At 47.2% G+C, this 23516-nt stretch overlaps 1 long non-coding RNA gene across 1 annotated transcript; it reads left to right on the forward strand.

Moving 5' to 3' along the window:
- The first annotated feature begins 549 nt into the window (after positions 1-549).
- Positions 550-23516, forward strand: LOC134944481 (uncharacterized). The gene is made up of 4 exons (XR_010181864.1): positions 550-722; positions 18070-18164; positions 19568-19720; positions 23171-23516. It is a non-coding gene; the product is annotated as an uncharacterized LOC134944481 (long non-coding RNA).

The raw sequence follows: 23516 nt of genomic DNA on the forward strand, positions 1-23516 counted from the left end.
GGGATGTCATAGGGACTAAGACTATAAATGGAATATAAGGGGTCAGGGCTACATCAAGCCACGGGACTTTTATTTTTTTTAGCCTGCCTGGATTTTTGGGATAAGTGTAAAGGACAAACACACATGAATAAGATACCTAGAGAGACCTTGTTGACATCTAGTCGCAGGTTGGAACTTTTTTATTCCAATATTTTTTTTTCTTTAGTGTCATTTTTTTTTTCTTTTTCCCAAAGTGTAAATCACAAAATCCCCCTACCCCTCCTCTCCTGGCATAGGCACCAAGGTCTTCCCAGCAGATGGGATTTCACTGGAATGTTGCCCTCCAAGGAGTGGGGTACAGAAATTGCTCTACCCATTTTTTCTTCCCCTCCCCCTCCCCTTTGCACATACTTTGCACCCACCGACCCCCACCCCCCCAATTCTCTTCCTTTCATTTGCAGAAAAGTGTTGATGAAGCAGAGAGAGCGGCCCCTGGGGTTTAAAAATAAAAGCAGACGTATATGGCAAGTCGTCCTTCTCACCTCCTCCTGTTTCATAGAGAATGTACAGTACGCACGGGCCCCATCCTCTCTGCTTTGTATATTAATTACATTTTCACCCGGAGCTGAAGTTCCCTGGTCACTGATCAGAGGGAGCTTAGCCTTCACCACAATGCAAGCGCTGGAGGAGACCCCTGCAGACCATTGCCCGTGCAGATTCTTGCTACAATGCACTAAAAAGAGGTGCGACTGTCGCAACACCTGTGTGGCCAGGGACGTGCGACTGCCTAGATATCTAAATCTATAGCTGTGTCAGTGTGTGTGCATTAGATATATAAATAATATGTGCATGTGAGAATAGACAGGGGATCAGCTATATAACACCAGTGGGTTTCCCACAGCTGTCTTGTTAACATATTCCCTGAGCCATTTAACTTCGCATCAATAAAATATTTCTGGAGCGATGCACCTGTCGTTGTGTAACTGCTGCAGCTAGTCATAGAGATACAATGCAGAATATTATTCTAACCCTCTATTATGTTATAAAGAGAGCCCCCCAGTGCATCCTGCTGCCAGTCCTGTTTAATGAGGACCCCCTCCGCTTGCCCGACCACATCTCTCTCTCTCTCTCTCTCTCTCTCTCTTTCTCTCTCCAGATGAAAGGAAAGATCAGTAAGAGCCCCAGTTCCTTCCACTCTGGTAGAACATTTTCTGGTGACTTTGGGACAATATGTGACACTTAAATAGGGCTGTAGGGCCCAGCTGCTTAGCATTAATATGTGCACAGCAATCACAGCCATGATTCATGTCCTTGTAAATCCGTGCAGGGAAAGGCTTTATATTTAGAAAACACCTTTGGCATCTTTATGGCTTCGGCTGGATCCAGAGAACCCTACAAGCCGCATGAACTGTCTGATGTAGAGGCACCGAGGCTACATGTATTATTACTATTATTATTTAACTAGACCATTATAATTTAAGTAATGATTACAATGGAGATAAAAACTTATAACGGTATGGAGACTGTATAGAGCACAGGTCTGCAAACTCGGTCCTCAGGACCCCACACACCGCATGTTTTGCAGGTATCCCAGCATGTGCACAGGTGTATTAATTACTCACTGACACATTTTAAAAGGTCCACAGGTGGAGCTAATTATGTCACTTGTGATTCTGTGAGGAGACCTGCAAAACATGCACTGTGTGGGGTCCTGAGGACCGAGTTTGAGAACCTGTGGTATAGAGAGAAGTCAGTTGGAAACTGTATGGAGACTTTAAGTCGACGTATGGGTATCCGGTCTTTAGGTCGAGAACACTTGGGTCGACACTCATTAGGTCCACCACTATTGGTTGACATGTATTAGATTGACATGGTCATTAGGTCGACTTGGTCACTATGATAACATGGCAAAGGTCGACACATGAAAAGTTCAACATGAGTTTTTCAAAAAAAATTCCCATTTTTTAAAGTTTTTCATACTTTCCGATCAACGAGGACTGCGATTGGGAACAGTAACCTGTGCCGAGCGCCGCGGTAGCAGAGCGAGGCACCTTGCCCGAAACGAGAGGACACGGTTCACTAATTGGAGTTCCCGGTCACTTGACGAAGAAAACAACACAAAAAAAAACCTAAAAACCCCTCATGTCGGCATTTTTCCATGTTAACTAATGACTGTCGACCTAGTTACTGTTGACCCAATGATCCACACCCATGGATACTGTATGCAGCTAAATGTCGCAAAATGTGGTGCAATTGTAAGCGAGAAATGTTATTTATTCTAATGCTTTATTGTTGGATGGATTGAGATGCCATTAATATATTTCATAACATAACTTGATTATTAATATATTTTTGGGTCTCCCTTACTTGCTAATTGTTCCCCATATTCCGTTGGGTATATATACATATACAAGTGCTCTTCTCATAGCAGGAGTTAGGGGGACATTTACTAAGCAGTGATAAGAACGGAGAAGTGAGCCCGTGGAGAAGTGGCCCCATCAACCAATCAGCAGCTCTGTATCATTCTATAGTATGCAAATTATAGATGTTACTTCAGTGCCGATTGGTTGCCATGGGCAACTTCTCCACTGGCTCTCTTCTTCTCTCTTATCACTGCTTAGTAAATGTCCTCCTTAATCTCCTGTTTTCAGTAGCATATATGCCTGGCCAGTGCGAAACCTTGACAGTCAAAAGACAGCGGAATCAAGACAGCCAGAATCGCGATGGCCCCTGGTATCTTCACCCTACCTCTGCCCATAATCCTAAACCTGGGTATGGGTCATAGGGTCGACATGCATTAGGCTGACAGTTACTAGGTTGACCACTATTGGTCGACAGTGACTAGGTCGACACAGTCATTAGGTCGACATGAACAAGATCGACATGGAAAAAGGTCGAAATTAGGGTTTTTTTAAACTTTTTTTGGCGTTGTTTTCTTCGTAAAGTGACCGGGAACCCCAATTAGTGCACCGCATCCCCTCACATGGCTCGCTTTGATCACCATGCTTCGGGCAAGGTGCCTCACTCCGCTACTGCTGCGCTCAGCACAGGCTACTATTCCCAGTCGTAGTCCATGTAGATCGGAAAATCTGAAAAAGTTCAAAACATTTTTTTTTAATGTGAAAAATGCATGTCGACTTTTTCCTATGTCGACATATTACATGTCGACCTAGTGTCCATGTCAACCTAGTGTCCATGTCAACTTAATGCATGTCGACCAACAGTGGTCGACCTAATGACAATATCCCCTAAACCTAACCAACTCCTCCTGCAGCCTAACCCTTACCTACACCATCCGCAGCCTAATCCTAATCATCCCATCCCACAGCCTAATCCTAAACTCCCCCTCTCACCTTAACCCTAACCCACCCTTCCTGCAGCCTAACCTAGCCTCCATCTCCCACAGCCTAAAGGTCCATACACACTGAGCAATTTTCCCCCCTGCCCAGCGATGTCAGCGGGGGTGAACGGCTTTCCACAGCAGGACGCTATGAAAAGCCATTCACCCTACCGTTCATGAAGCGGGGCTGCGCATCCGCGCTCATCGCCGGGGCATACACATTACACACTGGGCGGTTTTGAGCTGAAAGCAGCTCAATACACTAAGAGTGATCTGCTTTCAGCTCAAAATCGTCCAGTGTGTATGGGCCTTAACCCTAACCCACCCTTACCGCAGCCTAACCCTAACCTCCATCTTCTGCAGCCTAACCCTAAATTCCCCCTCCCCGCAGCCTAACTCTAGCCTTCCCCTGGTGCCTAACCCTAACCTCCCCCTTTCACAGCCTAACCCTAACCATCCTATCCCACAGCCTAACCCTAATTTCCCCCCACCCCGCAGCCTAACCCTAACCTCCATCTTCTGCAGTCTAACCCTAAATTTCCCCTCCCCGCAGCCTAACTCTAGCCTTCCCCTAGTGCCTAACCCTAACCTCCCCCTTTCACAGCCTAACCCTAACTACCCTCTACCCCGCAGCCTAACCCTAACTTTCTTTTCTACAGATTAACACTAACCTCCCCCTCCAGCAGCCTAACCCTAACCCACCCCTCCTGCAGCCAATCCCTAACCTCCATCTCCAGCAGCCTAACTCTAACCAGCCCCTCCCACAGCCTAATCCTAACCTCCCCCACCCCCGCAGTTTACTCTAGCCTTCCCATAGTGCCTAAGCCTAACCTCCCCCTCTCGCAGCCTATCCCTAACCTCCATCTCCAGCAGCCTAACCCTAACCATCCCCTCCCCACAGCCTAACCCTAACCTCCCCTCCCGCAGCCTAACCCTAACCATCCCCTCCCCACAGCCTAACCCTAACCTCCCCTCCCCACAGCCTAACCCTAAATGCTCCCCCACCCAGCAGCATAAATCTATCTTTCCTTTCCGCAGCCTAACCCTAACTGTCCCTTCCTGCAGTCTAACCCTAAGCTCCCCCTCCCATAACCTAACTCTAACCATCAACCCCACGGCCTAAACTAACCACCCCACCCTCCCTGCAGCCTAACCCTAACCCACCCCCTAGTGCCCAACCCTTACTGGATTGTGACCGCCAGCATTCTGACTGTTGAAATCCTGACTGCTGGGATATTGACCGCATCCTATTGCTGCTCCCAAAGGGCTGGTTTAAAATCAGTACAGACTTCTTGGTGTAAAAAAAAAAAGCTCTTAACCAAATAATTGAAATGAAAAAATTGCATAGCTCTTCCCCAGAGACATCTCTCATAGCTTAGGCTGGTAGCAGCAGAATCATAAAAATGATCTCCATTGATACAATACAGTTCATTGGGGTCAGTGCTGTGACCACACAAGGAGCCTGATGTGGAGGTGCACGAAAATAGCACGCAGTCATAGGCAAACACAAGGGGGAGGGGGTATGGGGGGGGGTTTGGTTGCCCAGAGACCCCCTCCTCTTGGCAAGTGGCTCAAATTATGCCAATAGCAATTGTATAGGATACGATTGAGCTGCCACCACATCACGCAGTTTAAGGGACAGAGCAGAGCTGCTGCACAGGCCCAGTGGTAGCAGCTTCTTCTACCAAGTTTGCTGTGTGTGTGGATCTAAGTCCTTAATCAGTGCACTGGACCAGAGAGTAGCTACAAGGAAGAAGAGACAGGAGCCTTACCATGAGGTGGGAGAATGTGAGCTTAGAAAGTGCAGTACTGGTTCTATTATGTTTGTGTATTTATTTATTATAGTATGTTTAACCTTTTCCTGACCACTTATCTTATTATATTAGTTAAATATGTTTGATACAGACTATAGACCAGTGGTCTCCAACCTTAATTGGGGTGTGAGCTACTTTCAGAAAATAAAACCTCTGAAGGAGCTACCCCCTCCCCCCAATGCGCGTGCGTTCCTGCGAAAGTGGGTGTGGTCTCACAAAAGTGGGTGTGATCTCACAACTACAAGTAATGCCCCCCGCGTAGTGCCAGATACACAAATAATGCCCTATAGCAATGCCAGATACAATGCCCCCACCAGTGCCAGATACTATTCCCCCCGCAGTGCCATATAAAATGCCTCCCTGCAGCGCCAGATAAAATGCCCCCCCCCCTTCCCCCCGCAGTGTCCGATACAGTGCCCCACACAGTGCTAACCCTTGCTGGCTTCTTCTACTGCCGCCGATGCTGCTCTTCCTGTATGAGGGACGGAAGGGGAGGAGAGCGCAGCGCGCGCCTCTCCTGTGAAGTCTGGAGAGCGGCTGCGATGAGGGTGACAGAGTCTCCGGCGGCAGCGGGCATTTAAAATATGGTGCCGGTAAGTGAGACAATCAAAACTTGCGGTCCAGCAGCCAATCAGGTGCCGCCACTGCCGGTCCACGAGTTCTGATTGGCTGACGGCTGGCACGATATTAAAAATGAAGGGAGGAGGAGTGCCAGTGACTGCCCAAGCCCGTGCGCTCTGTGAGCTACCGAAAATACTACGGCGAGCTACCGGTAGCTCGTGAGCTACGGGTTGGAGATCACTGCTATAGACCATGGGTCTGCAACCTGCGTCTCTCCAGCTGCTGTAGAACTACACATCCCAGCATGCCATGCCACAGTTTTGCTATTTGGCCATGCTAAAACTGATGCAGGGCATGCTGGGATGTGTAGATCAACAACAGCTGGAGTCTCAAGGTTAGCAATCACTGCTGTAGACCATCTATAGCGTTAATTAATACTGCATTCCGTACACTATCCAGTGTATAAAAAGACCAATGTATACATTAATGTCCTCGGTCAGTACTACGTTCTTCTACTGCTCCCACAGAATACAGCACTTGCTCCACACTTGTTCCGCAGACTGGGAAGTTGTGCATTGCTTTTGGAAACCCACCTCTAGAAATCCTGCGTGTGCCACTGGCAATGCCGATGTCCATGTAGTTAAACGACTACTTACGCATGTGCAGAAAATCCTGATAACCCCTACGGCGTATGCGTTAACCTGAGTGTACGCACAATAGGCCATAGGATGGGTGCAGTCACAATGATGCACATGATGGTGCGTCGAGAGTGCTGTGTCTAGAACCACTGGTGAAGGGAAGGCTGATACTGGTATTTGCATATTATCGCAGCTGTGATTCTGCAAATAGCTAAATATACTTACCGGGATGTGTCAGAATTCTGGCCGTCGGGATCCTGACTGCCGGAATTTTGTACCCAATCTGCACCAAATAGTAATACTCTATAGATGCTCAGAGCCCCAGTCCTTGCACCATCAGACGCACACTTGTACACTAGGGAAAGGGCTAATATTAGCACTAGCATAAAGTCACAGGCATGACTAAAGCAGAAGACGCTAAAGTGTTCATATAATGATATGTATAATGATTAATGTGAGAAACAATTAGCTTAAACCAAGTGGTATCAGAGGAGATAAACTCAGGGCCGTCTTTTCGTATGGGCTCAATGGGCTCTTGCCCAAGGGCTCCAGGAGTCTAAGGGCCCTAGGCTGGTAGCTGAGGGTCCCCTCTTTCCAGGGGTACCAGATTTTTGAAAATCGGCCATGGGGAACCAGAGATATCTAACTTCGAAGCAGTGGTCCCCATCTAAGACTGTTAATTGCTCTTCCCAGCCAGATATCTTGGGTTCTGTCTGACTTATAGCTTTTCTGAGGGGACTCTCCAAAATATGGGACCCCTTCCCTTTCAGTGGACACTGGCAGCTTGACTCTACTGTGCCCAGAACCGGAAATATAAGCCTTCAAGTAGCTGGTCCCTGCTCCAGCTCCACACATCTGGTATGCAGTTTTATATTTTCACCGGTAGATTGTTCTGGATCCTGAACTCTGATCACCAAGTCCCCAGTACCTCCTGAAAGGTCTAGTTTTTTATCACATTCAAAGCTAAGAAATCTTTTTCCAGGAACATGAGATATCTGCAGCCAAGCAAGCTGCCCTCCCACCAGAAAATGATGAATATTAAGCCCACTCCACTATCCACCCCTCCCCTGCGTATCACACCCCCCCCCCTACCACCCTGGAAGTCATGTACCGGGGCCCCTTCATTCAGCCCAATGCCTCTTCTACAGTTTAGTGTTCTCTCTCCCGCCCCATCTTCCACCATCTGTGCAGTAAAGGAGTAATTAGCAGAAATTACTGCTCCAGGTCCTACATGCTGAGCGGAAGATAGAACACCTCCTACCGCCCGTTGATAGCACCCCCCACACCTACCGCTGGAGGATGGTTAGGGGGCCCAGTGCATTGCTGTGCCCAGGGGCCTACACTGCTGTTAAGACGGCACTGGATAAACTGGAGAAGTTTAAGGGGGCCACTTATCATGGATCGCATATTCAATAGGATCTAAGCAGTAACTTACCACCCAGGGTTGCGTTGCAATATGTGATCCTAATGGCGTAATGTATCATCCAGCAGATGCAGGGACATGCAGATTCCTGCGATGTGCTGCGAGGGCTACCCGGGCTTCTGTGCATGCTCAGCTAAACTGCACAAGCACAAAGGCCACTTCTGGGGAGGCTTCTGTGGGAACTCTCCACCGGCTAGAAATGTGATCTGTAGCCCATAGGCTACAATGGGCTAATGCCATCTTCATTGGCATTCTCCATAGATACTTATGGGGGATGCAGCCAAGGCCGGATTAAGCCTTGAGGGTGCTTGGGGCCAGAGGCGTCACGGGGCCCCGGTGGAAGGTGTGTGGGGGGGGGGGGGGTGTATATTAGATTGTGCATACCTCCCAACATGTCCTATTCCAGGAGGGACTAAATGCTCTCTGCCTGGACTTCCCACTTAATATATGATTGCCGTCACCTGTGTTGAACTATTTAATTGATAAGAAAGGTGTTTCAAAACAGGTGATTGCAATCCTAAATCAAGAAGGAAGTCCAGGTAGAGAGTATGTTGTCCCTCCTGGAATGGGTCATGTTGGGAGGTATGGATTGTGTATATTAAATTTAAACCAATGATGTATATTAGTTTTAAACTAATAGTTTAATAATGCCTGGGTACTGTTTATAGCTCCACTTAATTGAAAGACAACTATTATATACATTTTTCTTGTATTGGAACAAAGACACCTTAACCTTAAAATACACATAGAAAAATAATTTAACTTGTCACATGCAAGAATAACAGCAGCCTCTGTGTTACTTACACACTGGGACAGGACTCAGGAGGACTCTCTGTGTGTGTCTCTATCTCTAGACCCAAATGGTTTAGTTGCATAACAGTTTACACAAGACTCAGACACCCCAGCAGGGAAGAGGAGAAGCTGGGATCCCTGGGTCACTTACACCTCTCTCCACCCTCCTATCCTCTGGTCAGAAAGCTCTTTCAGTAACTCATGAAACATGATACTCCTGTGTCTCTGCCTTCACTGCATTCGGTCCTGCTCACATTCTGGCTGCTGATTCTGCTGCTGCTTAAGAGGGAAAGCTAGTGATGTCAGTGTGCTCTGGCCGGGGGCCCCCTGACAAAGGGGGGCCCGGGGTACAGTATGCCCAGCATTGCCCCTTAATCTGGCTATGGATGCAGCTGTCGGTGGATATGAAGGGATCGCAGGGGAAATCGTAGATACCTGCTGCGGTCCCTCCTTCTTACATTCGGGAGATACTTAGTATTTGCTGCCAACCCCCACAGTGGACAATCAGATCCGAACTGCCCATGTGTATGCACTGCACTGCGCTGGTGCCTCGCACAGCTGCAAAGGGGATCACCGGTCAGCGATAGGTTTGTGCAAAGGATCTATTTGCACGGCCGTTCGCAAGGAGATTGACAGGAAGAGGGTGTTTGTGGGTGTCAATTGACTGTTTTCAGGTCGTGTCTGTCTGGTCCCGAACAGGCAGTTGTGATCGCAGTGGCTGAGTAAGTCCTGGGCTGCGCAGAGACTAGAGATGAGCGCCTGAAATTTTTCGGGTTTTGTGTTTTGGTTTTGGGTTCGGTTCCGCGGCCGTGTTTTGGGTTCGACCGCGTTTTGGCAAAACCTCACCGAATTTTTTTTGTCGGATTCGGGTGTGTTTTGGATTCGGGTGTTTTTTTCAAAAAACACTAAAAAACAGCTTAAATCATAGAATTTGGGGGTCATTTTGATCCCAAAGTATTATTAACCTCAAAAACCATAATTTACACTCATTTTCAGTCTATTCTGAATACCTCACACCTCACAATATTATTTTTAGTCCTAAAATTTGCACCGAGGTCGCTGTGTGAGTAAGATAAGCGACCCTAGTGGCCGACACAAACACCGGGCCCATCTAGGAGTGGCACTGCAGTGTCACGCAGGATGTCCCTTCCAAAAAACCCTCCCCAAACAGCACATGACGCAAAGAAAAAAAGAGGCGCAATGAGGTAGCTGTGTGAGTAAGATTAGCGACCCTAGTGGCCGACACAAACACCGGGCCCATCTAGGAGTGGCACTGCAGTGTCACGCAGGATGGCCCTTCCAAAAAACCCTCCCCAAACAGCACATGACGCAAAGAAAAAAAGAGGCGCAATGAGGTAGCTGTGTGAGTAAGATTAGCGACCCTAGTGGCCGACACAAACACCGTGCCCATCTAGGAGTGGCACTGCAGTGTCACGCAGGATGGCCCTTCCAAAAAACCCTCCCCAAACAGCACATGACGCAAAGAAAAAAAGAGGCGCAATGAGGTAGCTGTGTGAGTAAGATTAGCGACCCTAGTGGCCGACACAAACACCGGGCCCATCTAGGAGTGGCACTGCAGTGTCACGCAGGATGTCCCTTCCAAAAAACCCTCCCCAAACAGCACATGACGCAAAGAAAAAAAGAGGCGCAATGAGGTAGCTGTGTGAGTAAGATTAGCGACCCTAGTGGCCGACACAAACACCGGGCCCATCTAGGAGTGGCACTGCAGTGTCACGCAGGATGTCCCTTCCAAAAAACCCTCCCCAAACAGCACATGACGCAAAGAAAAAAAGAGGCGCAATGAGGTAGCTGACTGTGTGAGTAAGATTAGCGACCCTAGTGGCCAACACAAACACCGGGCCCATCTAGGAGTGGCACTGCAGTGTCACGCAGGATGTCCCTTCCAAAAAACCCTCCCCAAACAGCACATGACGCAAAGAAAAAAAGAGGCGCAATGAGGTAGCTGACTGTGTGAGTAAGATTAGCGACCCTAGTGGCCGACACAAACACCGGGCCCATCTAGGAGTGGCACTGCAGTGTCACGCAGGATGTCCCTTCCAAAAAACCCTCCCCAATCAGCACATGATGCAAAGAAAAAGAAAAGAAAAAAGAGGTGCAAGATGGAATTGTCCTTGGGCCCTCCCACCCACCCTTATGTTGTGTAAACAAAACAGGACATGCACACTTTAACCAACCCATCATTTCAGTGACAGGGTCTGCCACACGACTGTGACTGATATGACGGGTTGGTTTGGACCCCCCCCCAAAAAAGAAGCAATTAATCTCTCCTTGCACAAACTGGCTCTACAGAGGCAAGATGTCCACCTCATCTTCACCCTCCGATATATCACCGTGTACATCCCCCTCCTCACAGATTATCAATTCGTCCCCACTGGAATCCACCATCTCAGCTCCCTGTGTACTTTGTGGAGGCAATTGCTGCTGGTCAATGTCTCCGCGGAGGAATTGATTATAATTCATTTTAATGAACATCATCTTCTCCACATTTTCTGGATGTAACCTCGTACGCCGATTGCTGACAAGGTGAGCGGCGGCACTAAACACTCTTTCGGAGTACACACTTGTGGGAGGGCAACTTAGGTAGAATAAAGCCAGTTTGTGCAAGGGCCTCCAAATTGCCTCTTTTTCCTGCCAGTATAAGTACGGACTGTGTGACGTGCCTACTTGGATGCGGTCACTCATATAATCCTCCACCATTCTATCAATGTTGAGAGAATCATATGCAGTGACAGTAGACGACATGTCCGTAATCGTTGTCAGGTCCTTCAGTCCGGACCAGATGTCAGCATCAGCAGTCGCTCCAGACTGCCCTGCATCACCGCCAGCGGGTGGGCTCGGAATTCTGAGCCTTTTCCTCGCACCCCCAGTTGCGGGAGAATGTGAAGGAGGAGATGTTGACAGGTCGCGTTCCGCTTGACTTGACAATTTTGTCACCAGCAGGTCTTTCAACCCCAGCAGACCTGTGTCTGCCGGAAAGAGAGATCCAAGGTAGGCTTTAAATCTAGGATCGAGCACGGTGGCCAAAATTTAGTGCTCTGATTTCAACAGATTGACCACCCGTGAATCCTTGTTAAGCGAATTAAGGGCTGCATCCACAAGTCCCACATGCCTAGCGGAATCGCTCCCTTTTAGCTCCTTCTTCAATGCCTCCAGCTTCTTCTGCAAAAGCCTGATGAGGGGAATGACCTGACTCAGGCTGGCAGTGTCTGAACTGACTTCACGTGTGGCAAGTTCAAAGGGCATCAGAACCTTGCACAACGTTGAAATCATTCTCCACTGCACTTGAGACAGGTGCATTCCACCTACTATATCGTGCTCAATTGTATAGGCTTGAATGGCCTTTTGCTGCTCCTCCAACCTCTGAAGCATATAGAGGGTTGAATTCCACCTCGTTACCACTTCTTGCTTCAGATGATGGCAGGGCAGGTTCAGTAGTTTTTGGTGGTGCTCCAGTCTTCTGTACGTGGTGCCTGTACGCCGAAAGTGTCCCGCAATTTTTCTGGCCACCGACAGCATCTCTTGCACGCCCCTGTCGTTTTTAAAAAAATTCTGCACCACCAAATTCAAGGTATGTGCAAAACATGGGACGTGCTGGAATTTGCCCATATTTAATGCACACACAATATTGCTGGCGTTGTCCGATGCCACAAATCCACAGGAGAGTCCAATTGGGGTAAGCCATTCCGCGATGATCTTCCTCAGTTGCCGTAAGAGGTTTTCAGCTGTGTGCGTATTCTGGAAAGCGGTGATACAAAGCGTAGCCTGCCTAGGAAAGAGTTGGCGTTTGCGAGATGCTGCTACTGGTGCCGCCGCTGCTGTTCTTGCGGCGGGAGTCCATACATCTACCCAGTGGGCTGTCACAGTCATATAGTCCTGACCCTGCCCTGCTCCACTTGTCCACATGTCCGTGGTTAAGTGGACATTGGGTACAACTGCATTTTTTAGGACACTGGTGAGTCTTTTTCTGACGTCCGTGTACATTCTCGGTATCGCCTGCCTAGAGAAGTGGAACCTAGATGGTATTTGGTAACGGGGGCACACTGCCTCAATAAATTGTCTAGTTCCCTGTGAACTAACGGCGGATACCGGACGCACGTCTAACACCAACATAGTTGTCAAGGACTCAGTTATCCGCTTTGCAGTAGGATGACTGCTGTGATATTTCATCTTCCTCGCAAAGGACTGTTGAACAGTCAATTGCTTACTGGAAGTAGTACAAGTGGGCTTACGACTTCCCCTCTGGGATGACCATCGACTCCCAGCGGCAACAACAGCAGCGCCAGCAGCAGTAGGCGTTACACGCAAGGATGCATCGGAGGAATCCCAGGCAGGAGAGGACTCGTCAGAATTGCCAGTGACATGGCCTGCAGGACTATTGGCATTCCTGGGGAAGGAGGAAATTGACACTGAGGGAGTTGGTGGGGTGGTTTGCGTGAGCTTGGTTACAAGAGGAAGGGATTTACTGGTCAGTGGACTGCTTCCGCTGTCACCCAAAGTTTTTGAACTTGTCACTGACTTATTATGAATGCGCTGCAGGTGACGTATAAGGGAGGATGTTCCGAGGTGGTTAACGTCCTTACCCCTACTTATTACAGCTTGACAAAGGGAACACACGGCTTGACACCTGTTGTCCGCATTTCTGGTGAAATACCTCCACACCGAAGAGCTGATTTTTTTGGTATTTTCACCTGGCATGTCAACGGCCATATTCCTCCCACGGACAACAGGTGTCTCCCCGGGTGCCTGACTTAAACAAACCACCTCACCATCAGAATCCTCCTGGTCAATTTCCTCCCCAGCGCCAGCAACACCCATATCCTCCTCATCCTGGTGTACTTCAACACTGACATCTTCAATCTGACTATCAGGAACTGGACTGCGGGTGCTCCTTCCAGCACTTGCAGGGGGCGTGCAAATGGTGGAAGGCACATGCTCTTCACGTCCCGTGTTGGGAAGGTCAGGCATCGCAACCGACACAATTGGACTCTCCTTGTGGATTTGGGATTTCAAAGAACGCACAGTTCTTTGCGGTGCTTTTGCCAGCTTGAGTCTTTTCAGTTTTCTAGCGAGAGGCTGAGTGCTTCCATCCTCATGTGAAGCTGAACCACTAGCCATGAACATAGGCCAGGGCCTCAGCCGTTCCTTGCCACTCCGTGTGGTAAATGGCATATTGGCAAGTTTACGCTTCTCCTCCGACAATTTTATTTTAGGTTTTGGAGTCCTTTTTTTACTGATATTTGGTGTTTTGGTTTTGACATGCTCTGTACTATGCCATTGGGCATCGGCCTTGGCAGACGACGTTGCTGGCATTTCATCGTCTCGGCCATGACTAGTGGCAGCAGCTTCAGCACGAGGTGGAAGTGGATCTTGATCTTTCCCTAATTTTGGAACCTCAACATTTTTGTTCTCCATATTTTAATAGGCACAACTAAAAGGCACCTCAGGTAAACAATGGAGATGGATGGATTGGATACTAGTATACAATTATGGACGGGCTGCCGAGTGCCGACACAGAGGTAGCCACAGCCGTGAACTACCGCACTGTACTGTGTCTGCTGCTAATATATAGACTGGTTGATAAAGAGATAGTATACTCGTAACTAGTATGTATGTATAAAGAAAGAAAAAAAAACCACGGTTAGGTGGTATATACAATTATGGACGGGCTGCCGAGTGCCGACACAGAGGTAGGCACAGCCGTGAACTACCGCACTGTACTGTGTCTGCTGCTAATATATAGACTGGTTGATAAAGAGATAGTATACTCGTAACTAGTATGTATGTATAAAGAAAGAAAAAAAAACCACGGTTAGGTGGTATATACAATTATGGACGGGCTGCCGAGTGCCGACACAGAGGTAGCCACAGCCGTGAACTACCGCACTGTACTGTGTCTGCTGCTAATATATAGACTGGTTGATAAAGAGATAGTATACTCGTAACTAGTATGTATGTATAAAGAAAGAAAAAAAAACCACGGTTAGGTGGTATATACAATTATGGACGGGCTGCCGAGTGCCGACACAGAGGTAGCCACAGCCGTGAACTACCGCACTGTACTGTGTCTGCTGCTAATATATAGACTGGTTGATAAAGAGATAGTATACTCGTAACTAGTATGTATGTATAAAGAAAGAAAAAAAAACCACGGTTAGGTGGTATATACAATTATGGACGGGCTGCCGAGTGCCGACACAGAGGTAGCCACAGCCGTGAACTACCGCACTGTACTGTGTCTGCTGCTAATATAGACTGGTTGATAAAGAGATAGTATACTCGTAACTAGTATGTATGTATAAAGAAAGAAAAAAAAACCACGGTTAGGTGGTATATACAATTATGGACGGGCTGCCGAGTGCCGACACAGAGGTAGCCACAGCCGTGAACTACCGCACTGTACTGTGTCTGCTGCTAATATATAGACTGGTTGATAAAGAGATAGTATACTCGTAACTAGTATGTATGTATAAAGAAAGAAAAAAAAACCACGGTTAGGTGGTATATACAATTATGGACGGGCTGCCGAGTGCCGACACAGAGGTAGCCACAGCCGTGAACTACCGCACTGTACTGTGTCTGCTGCTAATATAGACTGGTTGATAAAGAGATAGTATACTCGTAACTAGTATGTATGTATAAAGAAAGAAAAAAAAACCACGGTTAGGTGGTATATACAATTATGGACGGGCTGCCGAGTGCCGACACAGAGGTAGCCACAGCCGTGAACTACCGCACTGTACTGTGTCTGCTGCTAATATATAGACTGGTTGATAAAGAGATAGTATACTCGTAACTAGTATGTATGTATAAAGAAAGAAAAAAAAACCACGGTTAGGTGGTATATACAATTATGGACGGGCTGCCGAGTGCCGACACAGAGGTAGCCACAGCCGTGAACTACCGCACTGTACTGTGTCTGCTGCTAATATATAGACTGGTTGATAAAGAGATAGTATACTCGTAACTAGTATGTATGTATAAAGAAAGAAAAAAAAACCACGGTTAGGTGGTATATACAATTATGGACGGGCTGCCGAGTGCCGACACAGAGGTAGCCACAGCCGTGAACTACCGCACTGTACTGTGTCTGCTGCTAATATATAGACTGGTTGATAAAGAGATAGTATACTCGTAACTAGTATGTATGTATAAAGAAAGAAAAAAAAACCACGGTTAGGTGGTATATACAATTATGGACGGGCTGCCGAGTGCCGACACAGAGGTAGCCACAGCCGTGAACTACCGCACTGTACTGTGTCTGCTGCTAATATATAGACTGGTTGATAAAGAGATAGTATACTCGTAACTAGTATGTATGTATAAAGAAAGAAAAAAAAACCACGGTTAGGTGGTATATACAATTATGGACGGGCTGCCGAGTGCCGACACAGAGGTAGCCACAGCCGTGAACTACCGCACTGTACTGTGTCTGCTGCTAATATATAGACTGGTTGATAAAGAGATAGTATACTCGTAACTAGTATGTATGTATAAAGAAAGAAAAAAAAACCACGGTTAGGTGGTATATACAATTATGGACGGGCTGCCGAGTGCCGACACAGAGGTAGCCACAGCCGTGAACTACCGCACTGTACTGTGTCTGCTGCTAATATAGACTGGTTGATAAAGAGATAGTATACTACTAATATTATATATACTGGTGGTCAGGTCACTGGTCACTAGTCACACTGGCAGTGGCACTCCTGCAGCAAAAGTGTGCACTGTTTAATTTTAATATAATATTATGTACTCCTGGCTCCTGCTATAACCTATAACTGGCACTGCAGTAGTGCTCCCCAGTCTCCCCCACAATTATAAGCTGTGTGAGCTGAGCAGTCAGACAGATATATAATATATATAGATGATGCAGCACACTGGCCTGAGCCTGAGCAGTGCACACAGATATGGTATGTGACTGACTGAGTCACTGTGTGTATCGCTTTTTTCAGGCAGAGAACGGATATATTAAATAAACTGCACTGTGTGTCTGGTGGTCACTCACTATATAATATATTATGTACTCCTGGCTCCTGCTATAACCTATAACTGGCACTGCAGTAGTGCTCCCCAGTCTCCCCCACAATTATAAGCTGTGTGAGCTGAGCAGTCAGACAGATATATATAATATTATATATAGATAATAGATGATGCAGCACACTGGCCTGAGCCTGAGCAGTGCACACAGATATGGTATGTGTGTGCACACAGATATGGTATGTGACTGAGTCACTGTGTGCTGTGTATCGCTTTTTTCAGGCAGAGAACGGATTATAAATAAAACTGGTGGTCACTGGTCACTATCAGCAAAACTCTGCACTGTACACTACTGAGTACTCCTAATGCTCCCCAAAATTAGTAAATCAAGTGTCTCTCTAATCTATTCTAAACGGAGAGGACGCCAGCCACGTCCTCTCCCTATCAATCTCAATGCACGTGTGAAAATGGCGGCGACGCGCGGCTCCTTATATAGAATCCGAGTCTCGCGATAGAATCCGAGCCTCGCGAGAATCCGACAGCGTCATGATGACGTTCGGGCGCGCTCGGGTTAACCGAGCAAGGCGGGAAGATCCGAGTCGCTCGGACCCGTGAAAAAAAACATGAAGTTCTGGCGGGTTCGGATTCAGAGAAACCGAACCCGCTCATCTCTAGCAGAGACTGCACAAAATCAGTTTGTACAGCTCTGCTACACATGCGATCGCACACTTGCACAGCTAAAATACCCTCCCCCTGTGGGTGGCGACTATCTGATCGCAGGAATGCAAAAATCGCTGCCTAGCAATCAGTTCTGAATTAGGCTCTATGTGTGGGGACACTGCATCGCTGCTTGTACATTTATACCCCTTTTACACCGCCTGAAATATCCCGGGATTTTGCACGGGAGTGCATGAAATGCAGGCAGTGTAAAAGGGTCCTTCTCCAAAACCCTGGGTCTATTTTCCCAGGAATCCAACCCGGCTTGCAAGCAGGGTTGTACACGGGTAATACCCGGGGTAGGAGGCGGCGTAAATGGGTAAGCCGGTCTGCCATTGTCCAGCTGGCGGTCGGGAGGCTGGGGTCACGGCGCATGCAGTACCTGAGGCTATTCAGACAGCAGCGCCGTGTCTGGTGCCCGGAAGCGTTGGAGGCTGGTGGCAGCACAGCAGCTTCCAGATTGCTGGGCTTACCCCCAACGTGACACCCGAGTCCCGATCTGCAGGGTTTCCCGGTGATTGGAGATGTCATCATCTCTAAGCGCCGGCCCACAAGACACTGCATCTGGGTGCAGTGTAAACGGTGCCAATCCAGGAATATCCTGGACCGGCACTGCGGTGTAAAAGGGGGGAGTCCCGGGTCTGACCCGGCTTGGAACCATGTTCCAAATTCTGGGTCAGACCTGGGATTTTAGTGTAAAAAGGGTTTTAGTTTGTGAGGGTCACCGACACTGCTGATATACTGAGTGTAGCGGGGTATTACTATTCCTAGTATGTGCAATACTGATGCAGAGTATGGTTCTTTTTTCAGGCATGAAACAGGAAATATTATGGGATAAACTTCGCTGTGAACAAAAAGAAGCAAGAGAAACATTTTACTGGGCGCACACTGGAACCAAATGAAATGTTAATATTACATGTCTTTATTGATATGCATTAAAATTATTCCCGAAAAAGATTGTGAAATATTAAAATATAGTGTGATTGAAAAACAGAAAGTAATAATAAAAAATATAAAAATCTCTGGCTGATGTTGTTTACTGTGAACCTTTTCTCCTTATAAGTGTTTGGATTGCCCATGGGATCCGGTCTGAAGATCGACAGTGTCTAGGTCGACAATGTTTAGGTCGACCACTATAGGTCGACAGTCACTAGGTCGACATGGATGGAAGGTCGACAGGGTTTCTAGGTCGACATGTGCTAGGTCGACAGGTCTAAAGGTCGACATGAGTTTTTCACATTTTTTGGGGGGGGGGGATTTTTTCATACTTAACGATCCACGTGGACTGCGATTGGAACGGTAAAGTGTGCCGAGCGAAGCGAAGGCACCATGCCCGAAGCATGGCGAGCGAAGCGAGCCATGGAGACGCGGTGCACTAATTTGGGAACCCGGTCACTCTACGAAGAAAACGACACAAAAAAAAATAAAATCCTCATGTCGACCTTTAGACCTGTCGACCTAGCACATGTCGACCTAGAAACCCTGTCGACCTTCCATCCATGTCGACCTAGTGACTGTCGACCTATAGTGGTCGACCTAAACATTGTCGACCTAGATACTGTCGATAAAACGAACCACACCCATTGCCCATACGGTCTGTGTTTGCTTTTGTTACAATTGTAACATCCTACACATTAGTCTTCTCCGGTTGCAACAAAATATCCATTATTATATCACTGTATTCACAGTGTGAAGTTTTATTATTTTACTACACAGCAGAAGTGAGATTTTGCTTTATAAATGATATTATGCATATGTTTCCACTTCAAAATTTTACATGTACATGTAAGATTAATAACACGGATTTCTATCAAGTAGATTCTAGAAGAGAGCTCTCTATCACAGCAAAGAGAGACTGCATAGCGACAACTTAAGATGCAGCGCCACCTACGGTATATCCGTATAGTTTCTGAAGTTATAGTAACCTATAGCTGTTGTTGTCCCCCTAAGCCTCAGTTGGGAGTATATCTACTAAGCAGTGATAAGAGTGGAGAAGTGAGCCAGTGGAGAAGTTGCCAATGGCAACCAATCAGCACTGAAGTAACATCTATAATTTGCATACTATAAAATTATACAGAGCTGCTGATTGGTTGATGGGGACACTTCTCCACTGGCTCACTTCTACGCTCTTATCACTGCTTAGTAAATGTCCCCCATAGTTCATTAAACCCATTTTTGTTGATAGCTTATGATGTCTTCAGGAAGGCTTTCTAAAGATGTCTACAATTACGTCCTCAGTTTGACAGTACTATAAGTCACATACATCATTATGCTTGGTTCTTGGGTTAACTCGTTCTGTCTGTTCCAGTGACGGACATCCTTGGTTGTCCTCTGATTCTGCCTGCCAGGTCAGCTAACGGGTGCCTCCACAATATAACTTCTTGACATACTTGTACTGCTGCAAAATATTCTCCCGCTGTTGAAGAAAGGGTTAGAGACAATTGCTTTTCTGCTAGTCCAGGTAAGTGGTCTTCAGCTGAATGAATAAAATATCCATTGGAGGACATTGATAAAGTGGAGAGAGATAAAGTACCAACTAATCAGCTTCTAACTGTCACTTCTCAAACACAGGGGTCTATGTACTAAGGGGGTCATTCTAAGTTGTTCGCTCGTTGCCGATTTTCGCAACGGAGCGATTAAGGCAAAAATGCGCATGCGCATGGTACGCAGTGCGCATGCGCTAAGTATTTTAGCACAAAACTTAGTAGATTTACTCACGTCCGAACGAAGAATTTTCATCGTTGAAGTGATCGGAGTGTGATTGACAGGAAGTGGGTGTTTCTGGGCGGAAACTGACCGTTTTCTGGGAGTGTGCGAAAAAACGCAGGCGTGCCAGGATAAAACACTTGAGTGTCTGGAGAAACGGGGGAGTGGCTGGCCGAATGCAGGGCGTGTTTGTAACGTCAAACCAGGAACGAAACGGGCTGAGCTGATCGCAGTGTAGGAGTAAGTCTCGAGCTACTCAGAAACTGCTAAGAATTTTCTATTCGCAATTCTGCTAATCTTTCGTTCGCAATTCTGCTAAGCAAAGATACACTCCCAGAGGGCGGCGGCCTAGCGTGTGCAATACTGCTAAAAGTAGCTAGCGAGCAAACAACTCTGAATGAGGGCCTAAGTCTGGGAGAGAGATAAAGTGGAGTGAGATAAAGTACCGGCCAATCAGCTCCTAACTGTCATGTTACACAGGTTGTGTTTGAAAAATGACAGTTAGGAGCTCAATGGTTTATCTCAGTCCACTTCAGCTCTCTCCAAGCCTTCATAAATAGACACCACAGCCTGTAACATGGCACCTAAAAGCTGATTGGGTGGTACTTTATCTCTCTCCAAGGCTAAATACATCTACCCCTCTACCAGATGAGTCTCCAGTCCAAGCCACAGTTAAATATCCGATTAGTTTGCATTTGTCTATTGATGAAAGCTCTACTTGAAAATACCTGGTTCCCTTTAAATAACATATGACCCTTTTCACATCATTCCAATTCATCTGGCTTGGCTTCAAGACTTCTACATAAGATTAACACTGTGGTAGTCATGTCAGGTCTGGTGACAGAGGTAATGCTGCACAAATTCCCTACAGTGTTTCTGTATAGATTTAAAGAAAAGTCCAGAATTGATCAAAATCTCCGACAGCCATCTAACAGCCGACTCCTGTGCCAAGAGCTGGCAATTATTACATTTTTCTGTAGAGGCAAACCACCCTAAAATGACACCTCAGGCATCTGACAGTGGCGTCACAAGGTGGGTGCGGGGGGTGCGGCCCGCACCCGGGTGTGACACCAAATGTCAGCTCCTCCGCAGTGACAGGAGTCAGGTGCTGCAGTGTGAAATTCTGCTACAGCACCCGGCTCCTGTCATAGCAGAGGAGGCAAAATCGCACTGAGACCGCCTCTGGGGGAAGCCCAGCATCTCCGGAAATGCTGGGCACGCCCCCAGTGTGACGATTCCAGGATCTCCGTGAAGCCACGCCCCCTAACTGTAAAACCACACACCCTTTTTTGCCGTGATCGCGGCAGGAGATCAGGGGTGCACACCCGGTGACGCCTCTGCATCTGAACAACGTAATACTGAAATTACCCCGGCGGACATTGCGGCTAATTCAGACCTGATTGCAGCAGCAAATTTGTTAGCTAATGGGCAAAAACCATGTGCACTGCAGGGGAGGCAGATATAACATGTGCAGAGAGAGATAGATTTGGGTGGGGTGTGTTCAAACTGAAATCTTAATTGCAGCGTAAAAATAAAGCAGCCAGTATTTACCCTGCACAGAAACAATATAACCCACCCAAATCTTACTCTCTCTGCAAATGTTATATCTGCCCCCCCTGCAGTGCACATGGTTTTGCCCATTACCTAACAAATTTGCTGCTGTGATCAGATCTGAGTTAGGCCCTCTGTACAGATTAATCAACTACAAAAGCCAGGATGGCTTCATGGTGGCTGAATGCAAAACGTGTACCAATATTCTGGTCCTTTACCTTCATGCCCTATTTAATGCAGCATATCAAACTCTAACTCATTGGATTGGATCCATTGGCGTTTCTATAATGGGTGCATTCCTCCTATACGTACCTTTCCAGAGTCCATTGTTGACCGTGTGTGGGCCCCCTCCTCTCCCGTAGCCGTCGCACCACTGCTAGCGCACTGACCGCTAGAGACTCTGGCACAGTGCGGCCATTTTTCGGGAGTCCTGCGCATGCGCTGTAGACTCTGGCACTGTGCCAGAGTCTACAGCGCTCAGAGCGCTTGCAGCGGCGCAACGGCTACGGGAGAAGAGTCAGCCCACACATGGAGTCTGCACATGGGTCTCCTCCTCTCTAGAGATGCCCCTGATTGGATCAGTTACAGATGGAACAAAAAGTGACAACTAAGAGTATCTCCCAATAGTCCAATGAATTCACCGTATAAGCAGATATTGATGAAGTGTCAAACGTTTGGTTGGCTTCCACACTGTAAATGCTTCTTTTAACAAAGCTGCGTATAAAGGGGGTAATTTAGATCTGATCGCTGCTGTGCGTTTTCGCACAGCGGGCAATCAGATCCGAACTGCGCATGCGTATGCACCGCACTGCGCAGACGCATCACACAGCTGCAAAGGGGGTCGCCGGTGAGCGACGGGTTTGTGCGAAGGATCCATTCGCACGGGTGTTCGCAAGGAGATTGACAGGAAGAGGGCATATGTGGGTGTCAACAGACCGTTTTCAGGGAGTGTCTGGAAAAATGCAGGCGTGTCCAAGCGTTTGAAGGGAGGGTGTCTGACGTCAAATCTGGTCCCAAACAGGCTGATGTGATCGCAGCGGCTGAGTAAGTCCTGGGCTGCGCAGAGACTGCACAAAATCTGTTTGTGCACCTCTGCTACACATGTGATCGCACACTTGCACATTAGTCAAAGGAGAAGATGAGCGTATAAACCCTCCAAACAGATTTTGCTCATCAGCCATTGCTTAAAACCATCTTTTTTTTTTATACAATGTTAAGCAAACAGTAATTCAGATGAAAACAGTTGTTAAATAGAAAAAGCTGAAATCAGGTAAATAAGTACACCTATTTTTCCAAAAATACATGGGGCCAAATGTAATAGAGTGAGAGTTTCAGAAAGTGAGAGATTTGGCAAGATTTTTCTTTTTTTTTTTTAAAGTGGCAATCATTTACACTGCAAAACCAGGTTGATCTTGCTGTGTAAATGATTGCCACTTTAAAAAAAAACCCTGCAAAACCTTACCAAATCTCTCAGTTTTTGAAACTCTCACGCTATTACATTTAACCCTTGGTGTATTAGAGAAAATTGTATAGCAAACATCAATGGTTAATTTCCCATGGGCAAAGTGTTGCTACCAGAGGTAGAGCTCCAATGTTTCTGCACCATCGATGAGTTCCAATGCTGATGCACCAAACGTTTTTCTTTTCCCTGTAGCACATTGCTTGGTCCTGCCCTCCTTCTCTGATTGGTCCACCGACGGTTCATACTACAGTATCAATGGTTTTCCATTGCTGTTTCCTGTCATCGATGGAAAGGTACTGATGACAACATCAATGGTAACATGACCACACACATAAATCGGGAAGAGACCCACGCTCCTGCACCTATGGACAGAGTGAGGTGCCGTCAGAAGAGGTCAGATCTGGCTAGCCGGAAACTGGGATGACCTTCCTCATATTGATATTTGCTTCGTTGCCACAGAAAGACCGCCTAGTCCTTCATCTCATCTGGATATAGTTTCACATGGGAACTGTACTTTTCTGACTGTCTTGTAACTATT

This window comes from Pseudophryne corroboree, chromosome 7 (assembly GCF_028390025.1).
Source record: "Pseudophryne corroboree isolate aPseCor3 chromosome 7, aPseCor3.hap2, whole genome shotgun sequence".
Classification (NCBI taxonomy): Eukaryota; Metazoa; Chordata; class Amphibia; order Anura; family Myobatrachidae; genus Pseudophryne; species Pseudophryne corroboree.